General features: G+C 52.4%; 1 protein-coding gene across 1 annotated transcript in view; it reads right to left on the reverse strand.

The window, feature by feature from the left end:
- The window catches only part of GRIK3 (glutamate ionotropic receptor kainate type subunit 3), a 225,131-nt gene that overhangs the window by 108,506 nt on the left and 100,542 nt on the right, over positions 1-16,083 (reverse strand). The window lies entirely within an intron of this gene.

The raw sequence follows: 16,083 nt of genomic DNA on the forward strand, positions 1-16,083 counted from the left end.
AGCTGGCCCCATCTATCCCGGCACCTTGTCTCCCACTAAACCTCTCTCCACAATGCGTGCTTTAGCCCCATCCCGGACACTTTCTCAGCCCCGCCCCAAGAACGGCCACGTCTTCATGCCTTTACTCATGACATTATGCCTCTCATCAGCGGCAACAAAGTACTCGATCCTTTCCGTGCACCACATCCTGGGCCAAAGGCTTTATGAACATCCTTCTGTTTAGACAACATCCCTAAATACTAGATTCTCACTGTGTTCCTCAAGGGAGGAAACAGAGGTTCAGAGGGAGTGTGACTTCCCTCCAGTTCACACCAGAAACCCAGGTGTGGCCAGGTAAGCCCTCCCCATACACCACATTGGTGTATGGGGAGTTTGACCTTCGTCACTGCTTCTGTGCTGGTCCCTCGATGGCAGGGCCCTTCAGGAGAGCTGTTGTCCAGGGCCCAGTGTGGGGCCCACATACTGAGCTGGCAGGGAGAAAGCCCCCATCTTGGGCAGTCACTGCACACCTGCTATGTTGTGATGGACCATTCTAGGCATTGGGGAGACAGTGCTGGTCTAAGCAAGCAAGCTCCCTGCCTTTGAGGTACCAACTTTGTCATAAAAGCCAGAAAAGGAGTAAACACCGTGCCTGCAGGGGACTGGTTTTTCTGGCTCTCTTAGGGAGGTTCACTGCTATCTTAGTGTGAGGGAAACCTAAGAATGGATAAATCTGTTGTCTCCCTGGGTTGCTCACAGACTAAAGCAGGACTGGATCAAAGAAATGAATCAATAAGCAGAAGGCTGATGACTGCTCTGTTGTGGGAAGTACAGAGCGCATCAGGAATGAAAATGACCAGGAGCAATCCCAGTAGGTTTCTTGGAGGAGGTGATGTTTAAGCTGGACCTTGAAGAGTGAGTAGAAGCAGATGGACCAGGCAGAGGAACAGCAGGAGCAGAGCATGAAAGAGTCTGGTGATTTCAGCAAGCGGGCAGAGGCCGATGTGGTCCTACCTAGGCCCCCACCTGCCAGGCCATCTCCTCCCTGGCATCTGTTTTTCTCAGTCCCTGCTTCAGAAAGCCCTCCTGCTCCTCCCTCCAGCACGGCTGGGCTCTGCTCACAGCTGACATGCCGTGATGATGGGTCTCCACAGCAGCTCCCCATAGGTGCTGGGCCGGCCAGGGAATCCTGCAGCGGAGGACCAGAGAGTCCACTGGACAGGCACAGTGCCCAGGGCCTCCCAAGTCCTGCCTGCTGCGGGCAAGCATCCTCATCTTTAGGAGGGAGGAAAAGGATGGAGCACCCCCTCCAGCTGGTTAGCCAGTTCCACCATCAGCAGAAGCAGGCAGGCTGCAGTGCGCATGCCCAGGGCATGCTGCTGGGTTCCCAGTTCTCAAAGGCAAGGCCCTATGTCCCTCCCACACCCCCGCTGCAACCCCGCCCCGCCCCGCCCACTGCACCTGGCTGAACCTGGCCACAGGCCTAGAACCACAGCTGAACAGTGCTGGAAGGGAGTTAAGGGGCTGTAGCACCCTAAGCCCCCGAAGCTCATCTGTGCTGATGTGCGTCCCAGCTCTGGGAGCTCATCTGCCCAGCTCACTTGTTGAAGGTCACAGTGTCCCCAGAGGGACAAGACCACAGCGGTCTGGAGTCAGACTGTCAGGCGCAGTTCACACCCCAGCTCAGCCACTCCCCGGCTCCCCTCCTCTGCCTATCAGTTTTTACATCCGTGAAATGGGAATCTTGCCAACCGTGCCACGGTGCAGGCTAGAGGCCATGCTGCCCATAAAGCCTTTGGCCCCGTGCCTGACGCACCTTGCGGCCTGATTCTCCCTTCCTGCGGCTCTCTGCGGGAGCCTTGGAATAAGCCCTGCTCCTGAACTTGCCATCCCTGGGCCAGCCAGCGTCTGCCAATGCCGGGTTCTCAGGGACTATCATCTACTCCGGGCACAGATTTGGGGCCCCCTGTCACCCTGGGTCTAGCCATGTAGCACCTTCCCCTTCTCCTGTGCCACGTGGGTCTGGGCCCTCCGGTTCACCTGAGGTTCCCTGGGGTCAAGTGTCCCCAGCTCCAGGCCACTTCCCTGAGGAGGCTGAGCCCAGACTGGCCCTTGGAGTCTCTGTGTCCTTCTAAAAGGGAGGCCCGGCTTCCCCAGAGCCATTCCCCACACCCATGCCTGGGTTTTGCTCCAACCAAGGCCCTCATGCTGCTTGCCTGGTAATGGTTGGGGAAGGGAGCTGATGGGCAAAATAGAGGCTCCATTTCTCTCTGGGACCAATTTATGAGTTTTCGACAGCAGCTCCGCTCTCCCCATTCCTGCCTCATCTCCGCCTGCCTGCTGCCCCCGCTCACTCTGGATTCCGAGGGAGGCCAGAGAGGTGGGACTCTCCCTCTGTTGGCCAGCCAGAGGGAAAACAAACGCCCATTCTGGGGTACCGTGTGGGGAGCAGCCTCCAGGGCACTTGGGAGGCCAGGGAGAAGCTGAGTCCCGAGAAGGTGGACCCCGACGACACAGAACCACCCCCTCCAGAATCCTCTGAAAAGGAGCCATGAAGTCTAGTGGTTAGAAGCACAGCCAGGAGGCCGCGGGAGCTGGATCGGAGCTCCGCCCCTGCCAGCTGATAACAGGATGGCGGAGCTGTCAGTCAAACCCAGCGCCTCTGCCTCTTAACAGTCGCCAGACCGCTGGCAAGCTCGTGGAGCTGTGGAGCTGTGGAGCTGTGTGTGTCTCCAAGTCCTTCCTACAGATTCCCAGGGGGATCTTGCCAGTATATAAGCATAGACAAATATCTTTTATTATTAGGATCGTCTGTGACCCTGTAACATTGCTTAACCTCTCTGAAGGCCAGCTTGACACCCAGGGTCTGTGAGGTTGGAGCTGCTATTCTCCGCTCCGCAGAGAACCCGGTACGCAGAAAACCCCGGATAAGCAGCAGCGGATGTTGATTTTTATTACCGTTATTTCAGGGATTCCCACTCACACATTTTTCCATGAAATGGGGATGGGTTTGTAATAGATGATAAGAAAGCACGGTGTCATACTTTCAAAGCATGGTGTCATAGTTTCATCGGTGACATCCCCCCCCCCCTCTTAGGGAAATACATAAAATTATGCATCTTACAGACAGGGTGTTTTAGAATTGATGAAATCATAGCAGAGGAGGCAAGAAGGAAAGTTCGGAGGACCAGGCTCTGTAGTTCCTGAGGATTTCCCACCTGCTTGGGCACCTCCAGGGCCCCAGAGACAAATCTCTCTGGTCACCTGGGACCAGTGTGCCCCCCACCTCCCCCACCCCCCGCCTCCCAAATCCACGCCTCTTCCTCTTCTCCCTGACATCTGCCTGCTCTTGTCTCTTGGAATGAGGTCAGTGTCCTTCTCAAGACCTTAGGTAGAGAGAAAGATGCTCTGCCTTTCTTTTTTTTTTTTAAAGATTTTATTTATTTATTTGACTGACAGAGATCACAGGCAGGCAGAGAGGCAGGCAGAGAGAGAGGAGGAAGCAGGCTCCCTGCTGAGCAGAGAGCCCGACGTGGGGCTCGATCCCAGGACCCTGGGACCACGACCTGAGCCGAAGGCAGAGGCTCAACCCACTAAGCCACCCAGGTGCCCCGATGCTCTGCCTTTCTGTTGCTCCCCCGGGGCCCTGCCGAGTGTGAGGCCTGAGTTCACGGCACCAGGCTGAGAGTGAGAGCTGGATGGTCAGGCTGTGGGCATGCCCTGGGACCACCAGCGAGGAGCACGGTGGCTCTTCCCATGACTATGGGAAGACAGGACAAGACCTGAGTCAGCTGGGTGTCCGTCCCTGAGAAGCAGCTTTAGAAGTGGGACCCCGCACCCAGAGCTCTGGCTGCTTCTTGGTCTCTGAGGAAAGAGGAGAAAGCAGAGAACCCAGGAAAGCCACAATTTTGGGGAAGTCAGGTAGCGGGTCTGTCTTACAGCAGGCACCCCCTGACCTCCTCGGCCAAGCAGCATCCCCAAGCATTTAAGGTTACGCTGCTGCCTCAATTGCTCCAACCCCCTCCTTGAACTTCCCAAGACCCAGAACCTAAGTGCTTAACATCAGGCCCCACAGGGGGCTTTGATTGGCTGCTGCTCCTCCCCTCCCAGCCTGGAGGGTACCTTTTCTGAATATCACCCTGGACAGCCCCCCAGGAAATTCAGACATTCAGCCTCCTTGGGATTGGTCCTGATGATATGGGGCCCTGGGCTTATTTAGTCTCAAAGGAGGAAACCTTCTTATAGGGGGCACCCGCCTGATGGCTGGCCCTGTGCGTGATCTTCACACAGACCTCTCCACTGACTCCTTCCAACAGATCCAAGAGGGGGATGAGAAAACAGAGGCTTGGGAGCTGCAGCCACTTGCCCAGGAAGCAGTAAGCTGCACTCAGAAGCCCAGATGTGTCTGTTGGCATCTTCCAGCGCACACTCCTCACCGGTAAGCTGGGCTCCAACCTCTCCTGCAGCCCAGAATCTCCCAACAGAGCGATGATCAAAGGCAGGGAGATGGCGTTTGTCTGGAGCCTGGAGGGAAGGAAGGCCAGGCAGCCCCCACAGCCTGGGAGCCCATGGAGGGCAGGGGGCAGCACCTCAGGCCCTCACCCTTGGTCCACAAAGCCATAAAATATGCAGAATCCCATCTTGTTCCTGGGCAGCCGAGGGCTCTGAGTCACGGGAGGTGACATTGCTCTCCAACAGGTAAGTTGTTCAACAGATGGGCAGTCGAGTGGCAAAGAAATACATTATTAATGTTTCTGGTTAAATTAACTGATTAAAACCACCCCAGGTAAAAATGTACGTATCAGCGCTTTGCCCACAGCAAATGAGGAATTAATGGAATATGGCTGCGTCTTTGTAATGAAACACAGACAGGGGCTGTCTGGAAAGGTTCTCTCTCTTCAGCAGCAGCAGCGGGGGGTCTAGGGAAGGAAGGCCTGATCCATCTGTTAAAGGGACCTCCACTGATTGGCACAGGAGAGGTAGAGAGGGGAGAGACCCACAAGGGCTTCCTCCGGCCTGACAGGAGACCTGAGCAATCTGGACTCTGGCCCCCAATTTGCTGGAGCCTCAGAGAGGGCTCAAGTCAGAAGCAGTGGGACACTCCCAGGGTGGGGTTGGGGAATTGTGTGTGGGGGTGTGTGTGGCAAAAAGATGAAGAACACTGCCCAGGAAGCAGGACCACGGGATGTGACTCCAGCTCTGCCCCTGCAGACTTCCCATAAGCAAACTTTCTGGCAGGGCCTCAGTTTCCTCATCTGTCAAATGGGGAGGAGAATGAAAATCTTCAGTGCTCTTTCCCAGGATGGCTTCTCTCTCATCTCAGCCTTCTAGAATGAATCCCAGTGTTCAGTGTTCACCTTTTCCTCACCCTCAGCAGATAACCTAGTGGGGAGCTGAGCCTCATTTGGAATGTGTCTGGATAGCCCGGCCCTCACATGGCTTTTGGAAAACCCCTCTTTTGACACAAGCACAAAAAGGCGCTCCTTTGTCTATGCAGCTGGTGACATGCACGTGGATATCCATACATGTACACCCATGTACTGGTGGCCCCATTTGGGCACCTGTCTGTATACAAGCAAGTGTGCACAGACACAGCCATACCCAGAGCTCCCACGCATGTGTGCAAACCCGTGCATACACAGCCGAATAAAAGCTAAAGCTATATTACGGTCATGCCCGGACAGGAGGGTGGGTACTGGGCACGGGCAGCTTGGGCCCATTTCAGACATAGCACTGGGGGTTAGGGACAGGGAGGGCACTGCTGGGATGGAGGATCAAGGGCCACTTTCCTCATCAAGGAAACGTTTCACACCAGGGTTTCAGGAGTTCTCAGAGGCTATGACCTAATTTAGATAAGAGTGAGGTTTTGCATAAATTAGCCAGGTAATCACATCCCTAAGAGGTGTTCCCTTCATCCAGAGACCTAGAGTGGCTGGAGCCCCAGAGCCCCAGTCCTGGCTGCACCTGGGCTAAAGCAGGGTCTGTTTCTGGGCCTCTTCCTCCACCCCACCCCAAAAGCTCCAGGAGCTCTCCAAGGTACTGAGGGCTGAATGCAGGAGATTGGCTAAGAGAAGTTGTTTCTCTCCTCCACTGCTAGCTTGCCAGCTGTGGGGAGTGTGGGTGGTGGTGAGAATGTGGGTTGGGTCCTGAACCCCACTATCCTATCCCTCACCCAGCCGCCAGGTGCCATGTTGGGGGAGAGGGAGGGAGGCGCCAGCCAGAAGACTCCTAATGACTCCCAGCATGCGAGGAGGCCTGCCAGGGGTGGGTCAGCGCTGGTATCGCAGTATCATTAGCTGTTTACCCTGAGAAAGTTCACACTTCTTGGAGGCCGCGCTCGAGCTGTCAGAAACACTGCACGCAGCTCTGGCAGCTCTGCCAACTGCACTCCCCAGGGCCCGGCAAAACAAATATTTAGTAGGCGCCCAGCTCTTGAGCACACGTGCACACACCTACTCGCACAGGAATCAGCATGCCAACACACAGATACAAACAGCCACACAGACTTCTTCCCCAGACACATACAGAGACCTAGAGACACACAACACACCAATCCACAGACAAATACACACATGTAGACATGCACACACAAACCCATGTTCTCAGGTAATAAGATAACAGCATCAGTACTGAGTACCTACTATGAATGCTGTTTGCAAGCAGTGACTATGCATTATCCTCTTTGACTCTTCTGACAACCCTCAGTTATGAGCATGATCTTATTTTTTAGATGATAAAATTAAGGCTCCAGCAGGCCAATTCCAGAGCTAGTGCTCTTACCATTCACGACATGGATACACACCCAAAGGCAGACACATACACATACACATAGACACGGATACAGAAGCACATAGAGGCAAAATTGGACTTGCACGTGTGCATTCACACAAACATACTTGCACACGCACATGCACACATGCACACACACACACAGAGTGAGACCATCTTCCTCCAAGCCAATGTATTGCCTCTGCCTCAATGCTCCCCAGGGGCCTGGACACACCACTCTAGAGAGCCAGCTCATGCCCTCTGAGCCCTTCGCTTGCAAGCTGCCCAGCTTCTGGCTGGGAGACCTGGCTGATGTCGGGAACAGCCCTGGCAGCTAGCAAGAGAGAGTGGGCTTTGACTGGGAGCCAGTCCAGATGGTGGCAGTAAGCCCCAGATGTTGTATGGAAACAAACAAGCCTGCTGCAATTGGGAGCTCAGCTTCAGCCTGGCCCTGCAGAGTGGAGGCTGGGGCTCTGCTGAGGGTGAAGCCAGTGTGGCCACTACCCCAGGCCGAGCCTGGCACAAGAGCCCGGTGACAGATGGTCAGGGCTCAGCTTTGGCCTCTGGACATCTCCAGAGCTCTGGGCAGCTTAGCAAAAGGTTATTGAAATCCTAGTAACTGAGAGAAGGAAAAGGGTGTTTGGTGCTGGTGTGGCAGGAGCCTGGCTGGGGAACCCCAAGCAATGTCCACAGCCTCAGCCCCTCATTGGCTTGGCTCACTCAGGCACTGGGGCCTGACCTACTGCCTCCAGGCTCTTGAACACCCTCCCTGGGAGCCATCAGGCTCTGATTCACCAGATCTCTACTCTGATTTCCAAGGTCACTGCATAATGATTTGGGTAGTCATTGAACAGAGATCTTTAAGACCCTTTCCTGTGGATTCCTGAGATCACAGTAATTCCTGGAGCCAGCCCCAACATTCCCCCAACATTCTTAGGGCCCTACTTCTACTTTAGGAAGATCCAACACTGGCTTTTGCCCTGGCCCTTTGGGCTCCTGACAGAAAAGCAAGCCCCGTGAGCAGGGCAAACTCCCCAACTAGATGATTAGCACCACAGAGCTGGAGTGGAGGTGGTCATGGGGGGTGATGGTGGTCTGTGCTTCAGGTGAACTTGGTAATACACACGCAGTGTACATACATGTACGCCTCCTTCCTTTGCTCTCTCTCCTTGCCTTCTTCTCTCCTGCCACTCCCTTCTATTTAACAGAATCTCCCAGGCCTGTCAAGAAGGAATCTACTATCATTTCCCAGGCCAGAGCCAGGGTCTCCCCACCTCTCAGACTCCCCCAGTTCTTATATTCATGCCCACTTTTTGTTCTCAAGAAAAGATCTTATTAACCCTCCCTCTGATGGGGCAAGGAACTGAGCCTGTCTGGGTTCTCCTGGGGAATCTGCAGGAAAAGAGATCATAAGCCAAAAAAGTGAACTGTAAGAGCAGATTCTCAGACCCAGAGCTGCAAGGAGGAGCTCCTGGCTGGAGCTGAGCCGACACATCTCCCTTCCCCAGGTACCGCCTGAATTGCTAAGCAAGGAAAACATACACAAATAAAGTGTCATGTCCTGACATCTGATAATTTAAGCTGAACGTCGAAGAGCATCTGCTAATTACACACGGAGCTGTGTGTGGGCACCAGGAGACAGGCTCCGGGGAGGCAAAGACCCCCGCTTGAGAGTGCTAACAGCCACGTGGCCCAGGACCAGCAGACAGAGAGGTTTGTCTTTTGAGGTTAAATTAAAGCCCACGTTTCATTTTGGACACAATCTGATTCTTCTGGTTTTCTCCTTCTACCTCCCCAAACTGGGACCTTAAGTGGAAAAGATGCACTGAATAGCAAATGCAATTCAACAAATATTATGACATGCTGTTCATCACGAGCCCTAAATATTTAACGGTTCGACTTTATGGGCTTTTCATTTTGTTTTATTTTCCTTTTTGCCAGACGCGATGAATTTAGCACTAACAGGCCCCGTGCCGTGGAGCTGCGGGCGCCCTAGTTTGCAAGACTGAAAAAGGCGAATTTCGTGCAGGTGTTTGTGACCTCAGTCCATTCGGGCCCCATCACCTCGTCTTGGCTCTGCCCAGCTGGTTTTCTATAAAAAAAAAAAAAAGAGTGAGATCGAGAAAGAGAGAGAGAGAAAGAAGGGGGAAAACGGGAGGCGAGAACGGAGAGGGTCTTAAAGCCTCTGTCGGCCAATTCATTTCTGTTTAATCCACCTCCGCGCTGCAGAAAGCGCCTTTGTGGTGATGAGACCAAAGGTCGGTAATAGATTTCAACAGGTTCCGAGAGGCTGTTGACTGCTTGGAGCCGAGTGGGAGAGTGTGAGGCTCCCTGAGAGGCAGGGGGAGAGAGATAATTGGAGACCCGGAGCCCCAGTTTGCCCTCTGGTTCCTGATTTCACGGATTTGAGAAGAAAAAGAGATTGTCTAGCATTCTGCCTCTGGAATCGTGTGTGCAAGAGAGAGAGCAGAGGTGGGGGCGCCGGGCCTCGCCGGGACCCCCTGAAGCTGCTGGCACAAGGCCACCATCCTGCTCAGAGCCAGCGGGCTGGAAGGGGGAGTGGGGGTTCAGGCACCTCCGAGCCAGGCTGCAGGTTGCAAACCATCTCTGGAGACCCGGAAGGCCTTGGAGTCATCACTGAGACTCCGTCAGAGCTGTGGCTCAGTGGAGAGGCAACTGCCTACTTCGAGGGGAAGGGAGGGAAGAGGTGAGTGGAGGCCAGGGCTGGGGGAAGCAGATACTGAAGTGAATTTACCAGTTGTTCTTTGCAAAAGCCCTCTGAGCGGGCAATGCAGCTGGAAAAAGATGAGAAACCCCAGCATCACAGTCTCGCTCATAGCTCCCTCCACCCCAGGGATGCAGGCCCCAGGGACCTAAGCAGGTTCCTTATCATCACTCAGACTTCACTGTGGCTCCCCCGGGGAACAAAGAAGGACACTCCTTGTTATTTCAGATGTGCCTGAACAAAAGTGGTGGTTTCATGGGGGCGGGTGCGATGAGGTCACCCCCTGCCAGGCAAAACCACAGGCTGCCAACCCAGGACTCAGTCTAACATTCTGCTCCTGTGAGCGTAAGGGCAGCCTCGCGAGACATCCTTCCGATGGCAGGCTGAGCCATGCCTGGGGACGGAGGACCAGCTGGCCACACCCTTTTCCCCAACCCCCTCTGGTTCCCCATCACCCAGGGAATCCAACCTAGACCTCACCCTGGGGGAAAAATACCTTAAACCCCCGTCTTCAGCCTCACTCCCTTATATCCTCTGCTTGGGCCATAGTGGGCCCCTCGTTGCCCCCAGTTATGCAACAGGAAAATGCTGTGATGGGAGTAAGGGCAGGATCTTCTCAAGCAAGAAGACATGGGGGTGCCTCAGTCAGCTTGGGGGGTACGGGTGTCAAAGAATACTCCCCAGAAGAGATGCACTTGTTTTGAAGTTTAGAGAATGAATAATAAGCATAATGAAAACAGCTCACATTTATTCAACACATAGTATGTGTCAAGCACCTATGTTCCCTTGATCCATAAAATATTCCCTATGGGATAGAAACAATGAGTTTCAACTCACAGATGAAGAAACCTGAATCAGAGAGGTGAAGAAACTTGCCCAAGGCCATCCAGCGTGTAAGGGGCAGAACTGGGCTTCAGAATCAGGCAGTATGAGATCTGAACCCTCACTCTAGCCCCTGGATTGTAAGCCTTTGAAGGCAGGGGCTGGAGGATGCATTTCTGTACTCCTGGTACCCAGCAGAAATGAGATATCCGTGATTGTTGCTGGATGGAGGAATGAATGGATGGATGAAATCCATTTGAAGGCCGATGTATTCAGAGGCTAAAGAGACCCGCGGTAACAGGTATGTAAGATTATAGTACATTGGTACTTAAGTACATTAGTGCATCCAATCTTCCATTTGTCCTAGAACAGCAGTTCCCAGAACACATTCTATCAGGCATGAATTCCTAGCAATGTCAGCACAAAAGGCTATCCACAGTCAAGTGAGTTTGGAGAATCCCAGGTTAGATAAAACTAAACAGACTTCTTTACATCAGGCCTTTTTAAGTTCTTTTGGGTGGTAAGCATCTCCTGGGACCAGAGCCCCAGCAAACCGAATTTGGGAAGCACCATCTATGAGGCCCATTTGGTGGACTTCAAGGGACGGCATAGTCCTTATTTACTGCTATAGAAGAAATGCTCCCCAAAGTTGACAACCTAAAACCACAATCAGTTTTAGCTCACACCGTTTCTCTAAGTCAGGAATTCAGAAGCAACTTCGTTGGCTAAGGTTCTTGCATGAGCCATAGTCAAGATGTCAGTTGAGTCATCTGAAGGCTTCACTGATGTTGGAAGACCCAAGATGGCGCACTCACACAGCAGGCTGGCTACCAGCATGAGGCCTGCATTCTATATCAGATGGACCGCCCATAGGGCTGCTCCAGTGTCCCCATGATATGTCTTCCCGAGAATGAGTGATCCAAGAGAGCAAGGGGAATTGGCAATGTTTTCTGTGACCTAGTAGTAGGAGTCCCAGATTATTAGGACCACCATGTTTTATTGGTCACACTAGGCAACCCTCATACAATGTGGGAAAGGAACCCATGAAGGCATGAATACTGACACACAAGGATCACCATGGAACCTTCTTGGAGGCTGGCTCTCCAGATGGCCTTCTGGTTTACACTTCTGGCCCCCAGTGATAGGAACATGTCTCCTCTCCTCAGGTCTGCAGGTAAACACAGACTTCTATTTTCAATTCTCATAGTCCAGTCCAGTGGCTACTATGGAGTGTTTTTACATCCTGTTCTCCTTAGCTGCCTCTCTTGTCTTCCTAAATCTCTTGACCTTTTGGAATCCTAAATCCCAAGTGTCAGAGCCAAAGCCAGCCAGTCCAAATTCATTCCACAGGTAAGGAAATGGAGGCCAGTGAAAGCAAAGACACCGTCTCGGGTCACAGGGCATGTCAGTGGCAAACCATCGCTTACAGGCTCTGTGCCCCTTGTCCATCACATATGCCTAACCAGATTTGAAGGTCCATCTACTGGCCTGAAATTCCGGGCATGCTCCCTGTCCCTACTGAAAGCCTTGAACTTTCCACAGACCCCACCACATGGGCCTAAGGTTCAGAGGGCTCCAGGCCAAGGATGGTGTAAGTAGAGACTTTATGGAGGTGGAGGTAGGGAAGAACCATTATGGGGTGGGCCCTGGGGAGCCCATTCCTAGTTGTCTGATCTCCGAGTGATTCTGTGACTGCCATCTAAAGGAACAACAGGAACCTGGAGCTTTCTCTCCAAACCCGAGCTCAGCCAACCACATAGGCAGCAGAAGCAGCTACCTGTATGGGTATGAGAGCTGAGGGTGAGCACCGAGATGCTTGCTGACCTCATATCTCCGGCCCAGCTTGGATCTGTGCAGCACGTTCCTGGGGACAATAGCCTTCCAGGCACAGAGTGGCCTCTCTGGTCAGTCACAAGTGGCCAGTGGAGCCAGTTCTGAAGGGTCTCCCCAACACTCTGTTGCGACTCCAAGTATTTGTCCCGACTTTCCACAAACATGTTCTTTCTCTATAAAGTCTATTTGTCAGATGATTATAGTGAACCTGCGATGCCTCAATAAAAGCAGGATAAACAGAGAAACTCCACGAGGAGCAAGGCTGAACAGAAACAGAAGCACCTGCCTTCCCTCACTAGCAAAGTAAAACTCCTTCTCCATGCCTGACCACGCTGGAGAGAGGTGTGTGTGGGTCCTCATCCCTCCACTGGCCTCAGCTCAAACCTCACCCTCTGCAGAGCAGTTTCTCAGACCCCTTCTCTAAGGTCTCATCACCCTGTCCTTCCTCATTGTGAATCCTCTTTGTTCCTCCAGAAAGCAGAATACCTGCTGTACTCATCCAGGTAGTTATTTCCTTATCGTTTATTTCCCTCACTGCAAGGTTCATGGGGATAAGACCATGACCCATGACAGGACCATTAGGTTCCCCACTCTGTCTTCAGCATCCAGCACAAGACTGGCATGCTACAAATGATTGTTCTTTGACTCGAGAGAAGACTGTTTTCCTTTGCCATCTGACGGATCGCTGAAGACATCTGGAGGAGAGGCCATGCTCTTAATCTGGCACTGGGACCAGATGAGAGCTTCTCCAGCTCACTCCCATGGAGAGACGCATGTATCCCCTTCTGTCTGGGTCTCAGAGGCTGTGTCTCTGGCATCTGGAAAGGAGACCTGCCTGTTCCCAGCTGACTGCCTGGGGCTGACTTGATGACCCTGCTCTTGTCAGCCCACACATCTCAGGAGTGGACTCTCCATCACATCTTCATCCTGTCTGGTCCCAGCTGGGTCTGATGTCAGCCTGCTCCTCCCTCTCCAGCACCCTGAGACAAGACCCATCTCTGACATCGATGCTTGCTTGGACGGCCTGGCTTCATCACTCTCTCCCTTTCCTGGATGAACCTGTTTTATGCTTGGGGCTTCCTTGGGGACTAACACCCTAAGCACCTACTGGCCTCCTAGTCAGTTCCTCTCTCTTTACCCCCGGCACAAAGGGTCCACGGATTGTGAATCCTGATGTTGACAATTTCTCATGATTGACTTTCACTCTAATTGGTCTGATAATAATTTCTACATGACAATCTAATTCTTGGTTTAAGGTTTAGCATGCATTAGAACTTCTAGGCATAGAAGGCTGACCCTGCGTTTTGGGTGGTGCCCAATCTCTAGAAATCCGGTGAGCCTCCCTCTTAAACAAGTGACAGATGCAGTCTGCTCTGGCTCAAGGGACTTGGGTGTGTCACAGTCCTCTCCTCCACTGGGGAGGAGACTTTGGAGACACCTTGACACTCCTAATCTTGCCTTGACTTTCTTTATCCATTGGTACCAGAGTCACTTGGAATTTATGCCCCTTCTGGTCTGGAAGGAGGACAGGAAGGCAATGTTCCGAGCAAAGGGTTAACACCCATGATGTCCATATCTCAGCCAGAGATACCTCCTCCATTAAGAAGTTTCTTGGCTCAAATAAGATTCCTATTATTTTCTAAACTCCCACTTTGTACCTATCCACTCCACTTCTTAAAGGCACCCTCCTTTTCTTTACTTCTGAACATCTTTGAAGAGGAGTAGAGAGGCGGGTACACCTGATCACTCTTGCAGGTACATCCGTGTGGTGATTGCCTGTGAACGTCCGAGGCCAGCTCCCACATCTGTTTGCTCCCCACTTCATCGCGAGCCCAGCGCCTGGCACACAAATCTATCTGGAATGAATATACTGGGATAATGCAGAGGGGAAAAGGTCATAGAGATCCCCAAGTCACTGCTACCACTAATCACCCAAACATGCCAAACGAGACACTTAGTGTCAGCTGATTCAGTTACATTCACATCCAATATGTAGAAACACATTTACCATTCATTCCGCGGTCTGTTACATTGTCTGTTTCTATCTGAGCTATCTTTCTTGTGTGTGGATAGAGAACAAAGCCTACACTAACGTGGTTTGTCACTGAGCAGGCTGAGCTATTTGCTTTCTAAACAGCTCGGCAGCCTGCGCAGGCCATGGTGACCAAGCCCGGCAGCTTCTGGGGCTTGAGGTTGCCAGCGGCCCCTCCCCACCCACACCGTGCCCCCCCCCCCCAAACTCTCTGCCAGGTGCCCTCATACTACTCAAGGTGTCAGGTCCTGGTGCTGAGGTGTCCCAGAGACTCGCTCGGGACTGGATTTGCTTCAGTGTGCTCCCTGCTTCTCTTCCATCTACACGCTGCCTGAACAGGGTGCTGATGGGGGCACGTTGCCATGTTGCCAAGAACACAATGTGGGCCTGAAGATAACTACGCAGCTCTGAAGAGCTGGCATCTTCAGAAAGAGAGATGTTATTACAGATAGGTGATCAATTGGACTCTTTTTCCCACCTGCCCCACCTCCATTATTTTCTGTAGTCTTCTGTGTTTTCCCACGGTGCAGCTGCAGGGTTCACCTGCAGATAACAGAGTGGCTCTATCGTAATCAAAGGTAGAATATCTCCACCTGCTTTGGCTGCCTTGAGGCAGCAGCAATCCTTCCTGTGCCTTAAACTTTTCTCCAATAAGACTTCCGAGTTCACAGGCAGCAAAGCAAAGTAGAAGGAGCACAGGGCTGAGAGTCAGAACACCCAAGCTAGTCCTTTTCCTCCCTTTCCTCGATTGGATAGAGCAGGGGAGTCCTGAGTATGGGGGATGAGAAATTGTGACTCTGAGAATTCCAAGTCCACTGGGCCATATTTCCCAGAGGGAAGGGATATGTGCCTTAGAGGTCAAGGCCTGAGCAGTCAGGGCCCAGGGCTACTCTCCAGTCCTCATTTCCACCAATCTGGGTCTGCAAGTGGGTGAGTAGGTGGGGGCCGGTCCTCCTTGTGGGCCTGGCCACACTCAGGGAATGTGAAATGAGGGGGAAGTCTCACTCATTCCACAGATATTTACGGAAACCCTACCCTGCATCAGGCAAAGCTCCAGTCATGGAGTTGCCAGTCCAGTGGGAAGAGAAGCCAAAAACAAGCACAGGGATGTGTGGGGTTGGGGGTGGAGAGGCGTGGTGGAGGGGAGGAGCTATTCCTATAGAGCCAGCAGGAGGGCCTTCATCAACAGAGGTGCCCTTGAAGCAAAGATCTAGTTCACAGTGAACCCATGCTGGCTCCAGCTGATCGCTACTTACTTCCTAAGATCTCTGCAGCTGAAACTCTGTAGCATTTTATGAACTGAACCTGAGATTCTTCTATGATCCCCATCAAATACCATGGAATGTAGAAACTCTATCTTTGGAAAGCAGAATGCCACCTCCTGTCTCTAAACCCTTCCTAGTGACTCCTCAGTCTCAGAGGGTGGGTGTTTGGGGCAGGAGTGGGGGAGCTCATTTGTGATCTTCTGTGCCCTGGAGTGGAATTCAGCCAGGACAGTTGGAGTTGTTCTAGTCTGGACAAGGATGGTATGTTCTTACATTTTCTTCACTCATCCCAGGCTTTAATTCCCTCTCATTAAGGCTCGCTTTCCGCTCTTCAGTCTGAGGATGATTCCCTTTGACAAAGAAGAGTTGAGAGGTTTCTCTTTGCATTATTTATCTCTCCCTGTGGCCAAAATAGCCCCATTCCCATGTCTGGGATCTCTTTGTAATTCTTTCTTTTCCTTTTTTTTTTCCCCCTGAAACTCAAGTTTCCAGGAGAGCACCTTTAGGAAGTGAAAACAAGAAAAGTGCATGGCAATGGCGTTTTTCTTTTAAATTTTCAGAAAGCAATCCGAGGGAGTCGGGGGTGGCGGGTCTCCGAGCACACCATCAATTTGCGGTTAATTGGTTTAGAATTCATTAACCACATTTTCCTGCCTGCC

This window comes from Mustela lutreola, chromosome 10 (genome assembly GCF_030435805.1).
Source record: "Mustela lutreola isolate mMusLut2 chromosome 10, mMusLut2.pri, whole genome shotgun sequence".
Taxonomy (NCBI): Eukaryota; Metazoa; Chordata; class Mammalia; order Carnivora; family Mustelidae; genus Mustela; species Mustela lutreola.